The sequence below is a fragment of the Ursus maritimus genome, unplaced genomic scaffold (assembly GCF_017311325.1).
Source record: "Ursus maritimus isolate PB19 unplaced genomic scaffold, ASM1731132v1 scaffold_4, whole genome shotgun sequence".
NCBI classification, from domain to species: Eukaryota; Metazoa; Chordata; class Mammalia; order Carnivora; family Ursidae; genus Ursus; species Ursus maritimus.
The window spans coordinates 85,412,937-85,427,209 of record NW_024426552.1 but is presented as its reverse complement, the minus strand read 5'-3'; the positions used below and the strand labels follow the sequence as shown (position 1 = coordinate 85,427,209).

The window sequence follows — 14,273 nt, the reverse complement described above, 5'->3', positions numbered from 1 at the left end:
AAACCCAACCCCACCACAACATACTTCCCCCTCTCCCCACCCCCCTCCCGCGCCATGCAGCCACTTGCTCCAGTTTCCTCCCACCCCAGCTCTCACATCTCCAGAGTATGTACTTTCACTTTAATGAACTTTATTGTTTGCATCATTCGTCCCCTATGTTATGTGTCTGTCCCTGAATTCTTTCTTGTGACAAAACCAAGAACCTTTGGTAACACTTTAGGAACACAGGCTGGGTCTCTTCCCCAGTTCACCTGGCAATACCATGATCTAATTTTAGGAATGCTGTAAGGGTGACTCCTGTTTCCCCAGGTCTTAGCATTAGCCAAATTCTTCACTGCTCTGATTACTTGTTTCTGGCAGATAAGGAGAACCTACAGGTCAGGCAGCATGACTAGCAAGGTCTAGGGCAACAATGTCAACAGATATACAATGTAAGCCACAATGCAAACCACATAATTCTAAATTTCTAGTAGTCACATGAAAAATTTTATTAAAGAGAACAGGGGGCAATTACTCTAATAATATATTTTACTTAACCCAATATATAACCCAATAAAATATATATGATATATATAAATTTAACCCCAATGTGATCATTTCTTGTAATCAATATTTAAAGTCAAGATTATACCATGTCTTCAAAATCTAGTATGCATTTTATATTTACAGCACATCTCAACTATGACTAGTCATATTTCAAGTGCTCAATACCACACATCACTGGTGGCTACACTGTGTAGTACATGTGGAGGTGGAAGGGCAAGGGAAGGGAGACACAATGGCAAACAAGGGCCAAGGTGTCTGGATGAGTCATAGGACACGGACACACACACACACACACACACACACACACACACACACTATAAACTGGTGGTGATTTAAAAAAAAAAAAAAAAAAAAAAGGCCAGCCTTACATGGCAGGTAGATCAGAGAAAGTTTGTCTTTGAAATAAATTGCCATCTCTACTATGAGTGGAGCCCACTATAAGGAAAAAAAAGGGGGGGGGGTTAGATAAATGACTTTCATTTCATTTCAAAATACCTGAATTTAAAGTATTTCTTTTTATGAAAGCTACTGTTTACTTCACCTATTCACAACTGTGAGGAAGAAATATCATGTCGGGAATATATTAAAAGGCATTATAAAACAAAATACATTTCTCAATTAAATCGTTTTTAAAGATTAGTGAAGGAAAAACAAAATACACTTCAAAAGTACACAATAATCAAATCAAAAGTTTTATTGTGGGGCGCCTGGGTGGCTCAGTCGTTAAGCGTCTGCCTTCGGCTCAGGGCGTGATCCTGGAGCCCCACATCAGGCTCCTCCACTGGGAGCCTGCTTCTTCCTTTTCCGCGCCCCCCCCCCCATGTTCCCTCTCTCGCTGGCTGTCTCTCTCTCTGTCAAATAAATAAAATCTTTAAAAATTAAAAAAAAAAGTTTTATTGTGACTTAGTTTCTGAAATTTCAATGAAAATATCAAATCCCTCTTTTGAATGAAAATAACAAAAAACCTTAAGTACATTTACAAATACTGAAACCTCTACATATTTTTAAAACAGATACAATTTCTTTCGTTTTGAAGGACAGTGTAACAATTTTATTCCTTAATTGTTTCTCATGCAAAATAAAGGACAAGTGATCTTTGTGAGAATCTAGGGTCCCACCCAGGTTTCATCTGGCCACCCTTATGTTCCTAAGCCATTTTTAAAAAGTTATCAGATTATAGGGGGTGCCCCATCGGGTAAGCATCTGACTCTTGATTTTGGCTCAGGTCATGATCTCAGGGTCGTCAGTTCACCGCATCAGGCTCCCCACTGGGTGTGCAGCCTGCTTAAGATGCTCGCTCTCCTGGAGTCGCCCTCTGCCCCTTCCCCACTCTTTCTCTTAAAAAAGGGTATCATATTATAATGAACTCAAAATGATCCCATTAAACATCTGACTGGAAATAAACATCAAATCAGACTGTCCTTTATAAAATATAGTGAAATATATTTCCTCATACATAGGAGAGAAAACAGTAATAACAGGGAAGGAGAGAAAACAGTCATGTGAAGGATCTCTGTTCCAATGAGCCAAGGGAAAACAGTCAAAAGGTATGACTGAAAGCAACTGGCTTGAAGAGGGCAGAACATGGAGAAGAGAACAAACGATACCTATTAAAACCAAAAATTCCTGTCTTTTACATACCAAAATTTACTAAGTTAATTTCTTTTGGGAGCAAAAACTTAAAAATTAAGTAACAAAAAAAATGTATTACCATGCACTAGAGAGATGCATGGACTGATGAAAGGAAGGAGGAATGAATAAAAAAGAGACTCCTAATGGCTTCAATATACCCAAGAAACTTGCAATGGCCTGCCGTTTCAAATTTTATGGCTATATTGCTAGTATGAAAGCATGTGGTCCAACCCTGAATATGTTAGAACCTAGTAAGACTGAATTTAACACAGTCTGGGCTGTTTGAAAAGTTGGAAATACTTCAAAATAAGGACAGAAAACAAGCAGGGATAGGACACTTTTTGTTTTAACATTATTCCATCAATCGCTCATCCTTCTACCTCTATGTGGGTTTTAAATTCTTGCTCTCACTCTATTCTGGGTTCTTTGAGATAAGAAGAGAGCTAGATTTTGTTTCTGGTTGCATGGTGCCTAGGGAACCTATGGAACCGACACCAAAATTATATGAAGCATGAAGATAAATTTTTATATAATAAGAGCAACCCACCATAACAAGTTCTACTACAACATTTAATATAAGGCTTAAGTCCACGTAAGAATTCAAGCTTTCTTTGACTTTCTGATGATAGATAACCACAATCTTTCGGGTCCCATTTTAGTTATAGAAGCTTCACATCACGTAACAATCATCCAATGGTAAAGATACAGGGGATCAATTAACTAAAACTCCAACATGTATGTGCTCCGCTTTTCTGAGTTTATCTTTTTTCATTTTTAATAGAAGATAAACCATACATTTTCAAAGAGACCACTGCTCAGACACGTACAAAGGCATGAGCCCTTTTGAAAGAAACTGAGCCTGTATGTGTTTTTCAGCTTCATCCATTAATGGGGGGAAATACCCTAAAGACTAAGAGTTTTTCAATGTAACCATTTGACTACCAATTTGAAAATTAGTTCTCCAGAGGCATAAAATCTCAACCAAAAGAAAATACTTCACACACAATGCCATTTATATGGTAAGGCCATTCATTCTTCACATTTAATAACACCACTTCAAAATCACGGGACAGTGAAAGACAGAGGATAGATAATGACAACGAACTTTTCTACAATGAAAAGAACAAATTAATCTACAGATGATATGATTAAAAAGTAGACAGTAAAAGGGGGGGGGTGCCTGGGTCGCTCAGTCAGATAAGCACCTGCCATGGCTCAGGTCATGATCCCAGGGTCCTGGGATTGAGTTCCGCGTCCGGCTCCCTCCTCTGTGGGGAGCCTGCTTCTCCCTCTGCCTGCCACTCCCCATCCCCCTGCTTTTCTCTCTCTCACTAATAAATAAAATCTTTTAAATTAAAAAAAAGGAAAAAAAAGCAGAAATTAAAAGGGTCACTGCTTCTTGGGAGGGCCGCAACTCTTTGGGGCCTTATCTTCAATCTAGCAAGACAAAACGTTTATCAGTTCTCTTAGGATAATCAAGTTCTGCGAGAATAGATGTTAACAAAATACACTAGAGAAATATAAGAATGAGAAGAATGATTTATTAATTTACATTGAGAAACGTAACCACAGCCTGGAACATTCACTGATGCAACAGATGCTGGCAGCACCCAGTCATCTCCTCACCACTCAACTTCCCTCAGGAACTAAGCAGCTTCTTTCCACAACACCTGAGGGTCCTCTCTGGCCACAGGCTAGGTCAGGGAGGAGTTGCTGAGGAGCTCATGTCCTCCCCACCCTAGAGCGTATCTCCACCAACGCGGAATGGGAGTTGGCAGACAAATTACTCCAGCTTCATTGCCCCTTGAGTGCAACAACTCAGAGGCATGGTCTATTCTGTCTCCCAGCGATACCCAAAGGCTGTGAGCCCCAAATGCCCACAACAGTAACCTACTCTTTAAGGCATCTGTCCTGGCCTCTTTAACTCTTCTTACTTCCCCACTACTCCCCACCCCCACAGGAACTTTCTGGGTTCACTTTTCAAGTAAAATGGTTCTACCAAGGGTCTGATTTCCTTGAAATCAAATCTAAGACAACTGGTCAGCATAGTTCTTTTCTTAGTAGGAAAATCTTATTGTTAAGCCAAATTAATTTTAAAAAGTTGTGGGATGACTAGAGAATCAGAACATGAGAAAATAGGAGGTCTGAAGGACTGGTCAAAAGAGTTGACAGATATTCTTGAAAATAAGAATCTATCTTTTGAACAGTTCAAAGAACAAACAGTTCTAAAACATACAAAATGCTGCAGATTAGAACTACAGTGAGATACCATTTCTCATCTACCAGATTAAAAATACACACACACACACACACACACACCCCAAAGTTGCGACTATGCACTGTTCGCACGTGAGTGAACAGGCAAACTCACACATTGCTGGAAGGGATATAAGATGCCATAATGCCTAAGGGAATGTGGCAAACTGCCTTAAAAAAAATGCATATTTAAAATCACACCTAAAACTCCCATTCCTGAAACAGATATGGTACATCCATGTAATGGACTATCACACAGCCATGAAAAGGAATGAGGACTGACTCTATACAGTGCTATAAGATGATCTCCCAATTTGCTTATATTTTTTTAAACTAGCAATATAGATAAAACCAGTTACCTAGAAGGGGAGTAAGAAAATAAAAACATACCTTATTTTGAAGTAACATAAATATTTTATATATAATTATAAAACAAAACTAAATCAAAATATTTAAATTCTAAATACTAAAAATAAAATTAAATAAATGGACCTAACTATATAACAAGATGGCAGAAAAATCGTACAAGTGGATTTACTTCAAGTACTATAAAAATAATACTTTCACTGTAAACCTCAGTGGGACACAGGCCATAAAAGCAGTTTTTAGGAATCATATTAGTGGTACTGGTTTAAATATAGAAATATACATAAGGATACAAATAATATTACATATAATAGAGTTCTATATGTATTTTATATCTTACATGTTTCACTTATATATTTTATATTTTAACAATATATTTTCTATTACATTTATATAAAAATAACACATAACATTATAAATATATAAAAGAAAAAAGTTTACATAAAAGCCAACTTAAAAAGGCTCCTTGGCCAAGACCATTTGAGCATCATAGTAAGAATAAAAACTGCAATGCAATAAACATATAAAATATTTAAATCCACAAGCTCAATGATACTTAAAAAAAAATCCTCATTGGTCTACTTTTCCAAGACTCTAGGAAGCAACTCAATAGTTTGAAAACTATTTTAAAAATTAAATAAATAATAAATAAATAAAGGAAAGCATCAAGTATTTAGTATGCCTTTCCTGTGCAAACTTGCCACAGAGTAACCAAGTATCTGATGAGAGAAGTTTCTCTTTATAGAGATATTACAGGTCATAAATAAAGCCTTGATATAATTAGGATATCAACATTTTGCATGTTCTCATTGAAATAAGAGAACTAAGCAGTGATCAAGTCACCTAATATCACAAACAGAGACAACTAAGTATGTATGTCTTCATGGAGTACTTAAGGACCTCCTTACGAAATATTCTGTCACCTCGACACCACAAAATAAAGTAAGAAAAAACCTAATTAGATTAAGCTATTAGATTTAACTACTCGTTTGCAAAAAAAGCACAAGGGAAAGAGAGGCTTTTAGTACAAGAATGTAATTAACTAAACACAGAATGAGATTACCTCACATGGCAACTAAATTAAAAGGGAAATAATGCAGTAAGTAAAGAGGTAGAAGAGTAAGATGTACATACCAACCAAATGTAATGTATGGGTTTTGTTGGGATTTTGTAGAAACATTATCATCATAATCTCATATCCATTAGAATGTTCACTATCCAGAGAGAGAGAGAGAGAGAAAGAGAACAGCACAGAAAATAACAAGTGTTGGAAAGAATGTGGAGAAAAGAAAAATCAGAACCCTTGTGCACTTTTGGTGGGAATGGAAAATGGTGCCGCCACTCTGGAAAACCGTATGGAGGTTCCCATATGATCCAGTAGTCTCATTTCTGGGTGTATGCCCAAAAGAAGTAAAAGCAGAATCTTGAAGAGAGATTTGCACACACATGTTCACTGCAGCATTAGTCACAACAGCCAAAGATGGAAGCAACCTAAATGTTCAATGACGAATGAATAAAGAAAATATGGTATATGCATATAATGAACTATTCAACCTTTAAAAAGAAGGAAATCCCGTTACAGGCTACAGAACTGATGAACCTAGAGGACATTATGCTAAGTAAGCCAGTCACAAAAGACAAATGCTGTATGATTCCACTTATACTGTATAAAGTAGCTAACATCAAATTCATAAAACCAGAAAGTAAAATAAAATGGATGTTGCCAGCTGCCGCTAAGAGGGGGAAATGAGAGGTTTTTGTTCAATGGGTACAAGTTTTATAAGATGAAAAAGGTCTAGAGAACTGCTGTACAACAATGTGAATACAGTTAACACTACACTTAAATATTTTTAAGTGCAGAGTCAGTACGCTGAAGATGACAAATTTTATGTGTTTTACTAAAATTTTTCAAAAGTATACTTAAATCCCTTCTCAAATACAAAACAAGTTATTGTCAATTTTTAAAGTGTGATAATGGTATCATGGTATATATTTTTAAGTAGTTCGTACTTTACATAGATACATACTAAAATACTTACGAATGAAATCATGTGATACATGTATTGGCTCCAAAATAACTGGGGGGAGGTGGTGGAGGGAGATATGGAACAAAGTAGTTAAAGATGAAACAAAATTGGTGACTACTGCAGCTGGATGAGAGTTCATTATGCTATTCTGTCTTCTTCAGTGTGTATGTCTGAAAACGTGCGCAATAAAAAGTTAAGATAATAATACACACTTGTTGTACTAATGGGTTCTACTAATACAACAAGATATTTACAGAAAAGAGTATGCAACATTTATTTAGGAGAGTAGCTGTGAATCACAATGATGTAAGGGACAATTAGAGTTAAAATAACTTGTACCTAGGCAAGTGAAGAGTAAGCAAAAGAGAATATTACAAATCCTTCATCCTTATTTATATTACAAAGTTGAGGGTGGGGGTGGTAGAGGTAAGGTATACATTCCCACAAAACATTCCTTTATGGCATTTTCAGGGGAAAAAAATACAGGATACTACATAGCACAGGTTTCACTAAAAACCTCGGCATTTCTCAGATTCATGAGAAAACTACCACTGTGAACCAATACCTATAAATGTATTACCACATCATGCAAACGTGTACAAATGGCTGTGGTGTCCTCAGCTAGACCACAAGCAAGCCTGTTGTAATCTTGGCCTTCTGCATCTCTAACACTAACACTTATTTAGAACCAACATAAATGAACATAAATTTCTGTGATCATGACTTAAAAATGATTTCAGGACTTCTCAACAAAATAGGCAAATGAGTTGGAAATAATCTGATTTGCAATACAGTCTAAGAGCCACCGCAAAAACAACCCAATGTATCGTCTCTGTGAGGGGCACACTGAAAAATTCACTTGAAGATAAGCACTGAGAAGAGAGAGCCAACTGCATAGCATCTGCGCCTCAGATGCCCACCAGGTCTGCACAACGGATTCTCACGGGTGACATGCCATAAACTGCTAGGGCTCCAACAATCAAGAAAACCAACAGATTTCAAATGTGAACTCTGAACATAAAGCCAAGGGCAGGTAATCCGAATCATGGAGTTGATTTACCACAGAGTTGTTTCTTGCATGAGAAACTGTAATGCTCCAAAGGAAACAGCAGATTTAACAATGGCTAATGAGTCACCCAAACACCCTAAAGAACCCAGCAAGTGCCTCATAAATTAATGAAGAAGCATGGCATCCTTCATGCTAGGTAAGGCTGCACAAAAAATTCTTATTTTCTTCAACATTCCCCATTAACTGCTGAGAGAGGGAACAGGGAGAAGAAATCTTCCTCATACTGACAAGTCCATCTTTAAAATCAATCACTTCCTAGGAATATGTTCACAGATAACTCATCTCACCCACTTCTCCTGGTTCTAGTTTTTAGTAGCTTTTATTTCAGACTGATGCATATACTATTTCCCACCAAGTTCTATGAGCCTTTATCAGTCTGTAGCTACCTGATTCAATGTTTAAAATAAAAATTTAATAATTAAAAATTTTAGTAGTGTACTATAGAAAATATTTTGAAACAGAGTATCATTAATTAATTCTAAAAAAATCCAAAAAGTAAAAATTCATTCTTCTACTATTTTTTGAACTCTAAAATACATCCAATACCATTTAGGTAAGGGATTATTTTTCGTATGGGAGAATCATTCTGATTTTAGTTAACCGTAATGAGATCATTCAGCCTACAGTGAGAATAAACTTTAGAAATCTAGTCCGATTTTATCCTCTAATTTTACAAGAGTTCTTGCCAAAAGTCATCTAAGACATATGCAGAAAAGAAAGCAAATCTCAACTCCTACAAAGTGGCTTTTCTGCTTTGTAACACAGCTCACTGATTTTTATTCCACAGAGAAAGGTTTCTAAAAATAATCTTTTTAAATAGTAAGAATGGCTCTCCAGAAAATCATTCACTCACTAAAAACAGGTAGACTCTTAGCCATTTAACTGCCCATTATCTAAAAACATTAAGATAAATACAATATGCAAAAAGACTATTTTAGTAAGATGACTGACAAAAACACAAGAGCTATTACTGATGCTATAGCTTAAATTTAACAAGAAAATTTTATTCACAAATTCAGCCCATTTTTTAAAATACAAGATCATCGTTATATAATACTTGTTATCCTGGCAACCACAGCCACGGCATTATAAAATCTACGGATAATGGACATCTCCAAAGTAAGGGTTCACCCTTTTCTTTTATAATTAAATAATCAAAAATTACTTTAAGTGCCTTACATTACACATATTTTTTAAAACATTTCTTTACTCCAGAACATAGATGTATTTTGTCAAACTGTGTGAAACTTAAAAAATTCTTAATAGATGCTTACAAATAAGAGAATAATAAAAAGACCAATTAAAACACTAGCATTTGGAGTGGGAAGGATTCTTACCATTGGCAGTGCATTGATGTGGGGATGTGCAATTGAATATCCGGTACCGCCAATCACAAGTTGCTGATGCTGAGAAAAAGGAAAGTAAAATATTCAGTGTGCCCTAAAACAAATTCAGCTTAAGAAATTTCCCATACCAAATTTTCATGTATCAAATTCTATTTACATCTGTAAGGTTCCCACCACCAGCGATTATCCTTCTATCCCTCAACAACTGTTAGCATGAACAACAGCAGCAACTTTTGAGTAGTATGTGGCAGGCACTGAATCTTTACAACATTCCTAAAAGGTTGACACAATGAACAAAATGAGATTGGAAGAGATGAATTTGCACAAAGTGTACATTCACCCCCATTCAACTTAACTTGTGCAAACGTTACTGCAACAGGGCCCAGGATAGTGTGTTCATCATCTATGATCATGAGCCATAAAGCCTGGTATCAAATTACCTTCTACATATTCTGTTTAATAAAGACAGATGCATGATTGGTTTCAAGTTTAATCTCTTCATAGTTTACGTTTTACAGAGTTTACCCAATCATCTGAATTGCTAAACCACAGCACGTTATTTTCTGTGTGCCTTCTGTGTCAATATACAAGTTGTTTTTCGCACACCCTGTCAAAGCGGCGGCTCTCAGGCGGAATGCTGACCACGGCAGATTCCACCATGTGCTGGGCTCCAGCACAGTTTCATGCAAGAGGGCAAGCAGTGGCCACAGAAAGGAAACCAGGAGCTTTATTACCTCCTACACCTTACTGGTGAATTAAGTCAGTAAACACTAAAAAGATAGCTAAGCAAATACACTGAATAACTGGAGAAAGAATTTAATCCCTTGAAGTTTGCTCCTCTCTGATCTTATCTTTAATTGACTAGAACTCGCATTTGTGCTCACTGCCAACTCCATGGCCATACTAAACAACTTCAGTGCTACTACAGAACTTCCAGGTAGTTAAGTTACACTACCTAGGAATTAAAATAATATTTATTTATTTTTATTTTTTTTTTTAAAGATTTTATTTATTTATTCGACAGAGATAGAGACAGCCAGCGAGAGAGGGAACACAAGCAGGGGGAGTGGGAGAGGAAGAAGCAGGCTCATAGCAGAAGAGCCTGATGTGGGGCTCGATCCCATAACGCCGGGATCACGCCCTGAGCCGAAGGCAGACGCTTAACCGCTGTGCCACCCAGGCGCCCCTAAAATAATATTTATTAAACATGGCACGCACTTACTGAAATTATAGACAGCTACGTCAACACACAAGATCCCACCAGTCACTGGTGCTTCAAGACACCGGAGCGAGTACCAAGGTGTTTTGGCACGAGACACTTGTGAACTAGCTGATAGACCCTTTCTAACATCTACTGGAGAAATGTTCTACAGACATCATGACTGAGTCCAAACAAAAACTGAATTACCACCAGGCTCTGTTTATCTCCGGGTTATTTGTTATAAACGTCAATTGTTTTATCATAAAGATTTCATGAATTTTTGAGCTATAAGCTATACAGAGCTACTTGTTATCCAAACACTGGCAGAGTACCCCTATCAGAGAAGAGTTCTGGCACACATTCATTCTGCTTATTTATAAGTAATTAATAGGTGCTATTGAATTACATATATTTTAAAACACAGAAAACAGAAGCAAAAAAAAGATGTGTGCCCGCACATCAAATATCCTTCTTGATAATCTCAACCATCTTCTAAAATGATTAGATCGTGGCAGGTGAAAAGCTCATTCTAGTAGTTTAAGTATCAACTCAATACCATTATCTCGTTTCCTATGCTTATTCACATTTCTTATATTCAGGTTTTTTTGCATAAATCTTTAAACTATTAGTCTGTTTTGTGGGGGCTGGTTAAAGCTAGATAATATAAGCCATAAATCTACATGATCAAACAAAAGTAAACTTATAAAAGTAAGCTCAGACACATGGTGATTCCCAGAAATGGAGCAAAGGACTGGGAGGGCCACTGCTGCTTTGTGGAGCACACACTCCTCCAAATCCCTTTACGTGACACCTTAGACAGGACTTTCTGACATCGGGTTAAATAGGGGTACAAATCTGAATCCCTATGTTAAATATCAGTAACATTTAATTTTTTTTAATTAAAAAATGAAGATAAATAGACTAATAGAGCCCTGTACCCCAATGAATATTTGTTTTCACTAACACGGTGTATACACACATACCACACATAAACTCACAAATCTGCCTTTGGAAAATTCTAAATTAGATCATTGCTCCTCTGCTTGATTCTCTTACTTTTCTGTGATTACTGAGTCTTTCTTTCATCATGCTCACAGAGGTCTCTAATCTCAGTTTTCTCTGATCATCCTCTCTCTATTTTTATTTTCTTCATTGATTCATTTAGTTCTTCCTTTTAGACTATCCCTCTTTAAGGGAAAGGGTCATAACAGTAATTTAATAAACATTTAAGTAGTTTAACAATATCTGATTCTAGGATTTGAAGGGTGAATAAATCGGTGGAATATGATATGTCAATGGGTATGCCCATTTGCACATACAATACAATCTGAAAAACTAAGGAACTCCTTTTTTTAAAAAAATTTATTTCTTTATTCCAGAGAAAGAGAGATCTTGTGCGTCAGGGGAGGGAGAGGGAGAGAGACTCCAGAAGACTCCGTGCTGAGCATGGACTTCTACGTGGGACTTCATCTCACCAGCCTGAGATCATGACCTGAGTACATACCAAGAGTCGGACACTTAACCGACTGAGCCACCCAGGTGCTCCAAAATGGAGGGATTTTGAAAATATAGATGATATATGATATGACACGATGATATATATGCTGGGCCATATTTTGGTTTCTACATTAGCTGTTCTCCTAGTCAACTCATTTAGCCGTGCCCTGGCCATTTTGGAGTGCACTTATAACGCATATCTCACAATTCTTCAGCTTATAAAATGAATTATCTGAATTTTAAAGGATAGAATTATATATTCTATAAAAGAATTACAAAATCTAAGGTGTATTTACAGACAGAATGTGTATTAAAACTCTTCGTACTAAAGTAATTCAAGTCGTCCAAAAAAACCAAAATGTGTATCCATTACACTTGCCTTTATAAACTCACTTGCCCCACATCTCCTACTCTCACCATAGCATGTCACCAGTCCCTCTGTTTTCTGCACACTTTGGCTGCCATGACATTACTCGTTCATCTACCAGAAATTTCCTTCTGCTATGGTTCTGGCCACAAACCTAGCCCAAATTTTTCAAGGTTCAGCCCAAATCACCTTCCTCCCTTGATTATCCACCCCACTACCCACTGAGACACATACGAGCCTCCTTTATTATGACTGTGTCGTGCCTTATTCTCTTATGCCTACCCTACCAGACTTCCTCACACCAGGGACTTATTTGTTCACCTTGCTGTACCACAAAAGACCTAAGAATAGTGAACAGAACATACACAAATCTTAAGATCCGTAAATTGACTAAGTATTATATTACTCATAATATAATGTGGGAATAGATACATATTCAAAAATAAAACATAATAGAGACTGTATTACAGCACAAATATATCACATTGGCAAGGGAGAACTTAACAGTGGATTTTTATTTTAAAAGTGTTTAGGAGAGCCTGGCTATACCCAGTAATTTCAGCAACACTTCCAGGAAGTGGCAAATAAAGGCTGATATTTTGCATTAAAAGAAAACTTAAGAACATGTGATCAATCACATGCTACATAAACTAAACCCATTTGCTTTATTTGTGATGCAAAAAATGTTTGCAGGCTTTGGTTTTCTACAAAGCTTTGCTTTTACAATCTATACTTCAGAACATTTTTACCTGAAGTAGATGAGGTATTAATTTTAGAATAGGATTTCAGCATAGAAATAGACACTGCTAACTGAGCAGACATCTTTTAAAAATCTACCCCCTACACATAATTAGGAGAATTTGTTTCTTAAGATGCAAAAATCCTTTAAAACAGCACAACAGCATATTCTTCAAAATTACTACCCTGCAACCTCTAGAAGTAAATTTATTTGATTTACAGATTTCTTGAAAAGCTAATGGATTATGGGTTCTTTCTCGAGGGAAAGGTATAAGCAAAACAAAAATGTGCTTATAATTTAAAGTAGCAACATAATCTAATCTAGAACCTAGTCGCCAGAAACAAATTCAAGAAATTGTACCTGAGGGGCGCCTGGGTGGCACAGCGGTTAAGCGTCTGCCTTCGGCTCAGGGCGTGATCCCGGCGTTATGGGATCGAGCCCCACATCAGGCTCCTCCGCTATGAGCCTGCTTCTTCCTCTCCCACTCCCCCTGCTTGTGTTCCCTCTCTCGCTGGCTGTCTCTATCTCTGTCGAATAAATAAATAAAATCTTAAAAAAAAAAAAAAAAGAAATTGTACATGGTATCCTTAACAAATAGAAATTACAAATGAATTCAAATTTGAGGAGAATTTGGGGAAATCATTCCAAGAGTTAAGAGAAAAACATAAGAATCCTAACATAATTAATCTGCTCAGAAAGATGTTTATTAAATGAACTTCCTGGCAAAAGAAAAGTCGCAGAAAAGCCCAAATTAAAGTGCTTAGCACATGACTAAAAACACAACAAACACTGATTACCTGCAACTGGAACATTAAAAAAAAGAAAAAAATATTTGTCAAACAAAGACTTTCAACTGAATCTTCTCAATTCCACTGATCCGTTTCACAAGACTTTGTTGTCTTCCTCCACACGGCAATTTCTAATAACATACTAAGCATTCATTATTCATCAAGGCCTCCAAGGATCTAGATGTCTGCGGCCTCCTCTCCCCATTCTTTTTTTTTTTTTTAAAGATTTTATTTATTTATTCGACAGAGATAGAGACAGCCAGCGAGAGAGGGAACACAAGCAGGGGGAGTGGGAGAGGAAGAAGCAGGCTCATAGCGGAGGAGCCCGATGTGGGGCTCGATCCCATAACGCCGGGATCACGCCCTGAGCCGAAGGCAGACGCTTAACCGCTATGCCACCCAGGCGCCCCCCTCTCCCCATTCCTACTTTTCACCCAAT

The 14,273-nt window shown here is 37.0% G+C and overlaps 1 protein-coding gene across 5 annotated transcripts in view; it reads right to left on the bottom strand.

The window, feature by feature from the left end:
* The window catches only part of TBL1XR1 (TBL1X receptor 1), a 167,093-nt gene that overhangs the window by 75,109 nt on the left and 77,711 nt on the right, over window positions 1–14,273 (bottom strand). For 3 of the 5 annotated variants that reach the window (XM_040621585.1, XM_040621586.1, XM_008705316.2), the window contains one exon: window positions 9,234–9,302. The gene's annotated coding sequence lies outside the window, so the exon portion shown is untranslated. Of the gene's footprint in view, window positions 1–9,233; window positions 9,303–13,406; window positions 13,425–14,273 lie in introns of those variants that run through there. The other 2 variants (XM_040621587.1, XM_040621588.1) reach the window with 2 other exon arrangements.